The 2,230-nt window shown below is 51.1% G+C and overlaps 1 pseudogene; it reads left to right on the top strand.

Moving 5' to 3' along the window:
• The first annotated feature begins 616 nt into the window (after positions 1–616).
• LOC122751110 lies at positions 617–2,013 on the top strand (annotated as a pseudogene).
• The last annotated feature ends 217 nt before the right edge of the window (positions 2,014–2,230 follow it).

The raw sequence follows: 2,230 nt of genomic DNA, 5'->3' as shown, positions 1-2,230 counted from the left end.
TCATGTAACAAAATACAAAGAACATGCCAAGTGATACAAAGGTATTTCTGGAGGGAGAGAATGTGAACAATTGAGGGCCTTAGAAAATGCTTCATGGCTCTCCCTCTGCCTCTCCCTCTCTCTTCCTGTCACCAGCTCCTGTCCACAGCAGATGGTCCTTAGGAAAATGCTTTGGAATTCGCCAGTCTACCCCCTGGCCCCAGGAATCTGTCTTTAACTGATGCTTTCTCTCCATAGAAAAAAAGAAGGAAAAGAAGAACAAACAGAAACATCCCCCTGGAAAAGCAAGCTTTAGCCAGGGCCTGGAGAGGACACCCTAGACCCAGAGGCCCTCCCAAACCCTACCTGGGTCTGTGTATTTGAAGGGCAGGGCTGAGGGGAGAAAGCTGAGCTGTGTCAGGGGTATCCTCCTCCCCCCTACCCTCACTGCCCGACAGTGGTGGGTGTGAGGACGGAAACTGCTTCGACCAAGCCTGGAAACCAACCAGCCAGTCTGCCCAGGTGTTGACAGCTGCAAGAAGCTATTGAAGCTGAGCAGAAAGCATCCTTCTCTGGATCTGGAGCCCCCTAGGAAACTCCTGAACTGAGTCCTGAACAACTCCCTCTGGTTTAAGCCATGGAGCATCCTCAAGGCAGCCAGCCATCCTCTGATGAGATCGGGGCTCCAGAAGCAGACACCCTTGAAAATAATGAAGTCCTATCAGAACCAGAGTTAGACCCTAAGGACAAAGATGCTCAAGATACTAAAGGAGCAGTTGGAGGGCAGGAACCAATTGACCAAGTCTCACTGCTCAGCCAGGACGAGGGGAACCTGGAATCACCATCCCTAGAGGATGATCCACAGAACCAGAACCAGCCCTAGACACCCAGATGTCAGCAGAGGCAGTGAAGGCAGAGGCCAGCCTCCAGGAGCTTCCCCAGTCTCCTTCAAACCATCAGTCTGAGCCTGACTTTTATTGTGTGAAGTTAATCCCCTGGAAGGGGGAGCGGACACGCATTATCACTCAGAGCACCAATGGGCCTTGTCCACTCCTTGCCATCATGAACATCCTCTTTCTTCAGTGGAGGTGAAGCAGGCACCTCAGAAGGAAGTGATCACTTCAGATGATCTGATGGCACACCTTGGAGACTGTACAATCCATCAAGCCACAAGAGAAGTCAGAAGCACTGCAGCTACATTTTCAGCAGAATGTGGATGATGCGATGACAGTATTACTCAAACTGGCCATGGGTATGGATGTCAATGTGCGATTTACAGGCATCTCTGATTTTGAATACACACCTGAATGTAGTGTCTTTGACCTACTTGGAGTTCCCCTCTACCATGGCTGGCTGGTAGATCCACAGAGCCCTGAGGCTGTGAGTGCAGTTGGCAAACTGAGTTACAATCAGTTGGTGGAGAAGATCAACACCTGGAAGCACTCAAATGATACCAACCTAGTGACCGAAGGCCTAATGGCAGAGCAGTTCCTGGAAGTGACAGCAGCACAGTTGACATACCATGGACTATGTGAGCTAACAGCTGCTGCCAAGGAAGGAGAATTCAGTGTCTTTTTTCGAAACAATCACTTTAGCACTATGACCAAACATAAGAGTCATCTCTACCTACTGGTCACTGATCAGGACTTTCTTCAGGAGGAACAGGTAGTTTGGGGGAACCTGCACAATGTGGATGGAGACAGCTGCTTCTCTGCCTCAGATTTCCACCTAAACCACACTCTGAGAAAAGAGGCCTGGGAAGGGACTGGGGCTCAATCTCAGGAGACACAATCACAAGTGGATCAGGACTATATGATTGCCCTGTCCCTCCAGCAACAACAGCAACAGGGTACCTTGGGTCCTGGTGATCTGGAACTGGCCAGGCAGCTGCAGCAGGAGGAATACAAGCAACAGCAGGCACAGCCCATGCCACCCTGCACCCCATCACCATAGGAGAGAGGAGCCTCATCTGGACATCTGGCTGGAGAGTGTAGGCAGCGGCCAAAGTAGGAGTCAGATTGCATCCTTCTCTAGCTGTACCCCAAGCCAAGTGGCTGTGCCTAGTCTGATGGGCCCCACTCCTTTGAGAGGCTTCTCATTACGGCTCCTCCATTTGCCTGCCTGTTCACCACAGCCCTTCTGGGTTTTCTTAGTAGTAGGGTACTAGGGAGCAGGGAGCAACGGCCATGGCAAGAGCTGATCAAGTCCATGGGGCTATTCTCAGTGTTGTCCATGGGTTGTGCCTCCTATA

This window comes from Dromiciops gliroides, chromosome 3 (assembly GCF_019393635.1).
Source record: "Dromiciops gliroides isolate mDroGli1 chromosome 3, mDroGli1.pri, whole genome shotgun sequence".
NCBI lineage: Eukaryota > Metazoa > Chordata > Mammalia > Microbiotheria > Microbiotheriidae > Dromiciops > Dromiciops gliroides.
This window is presented reverse-complemented; position numbering and strand designations above follow the sequence as displayed.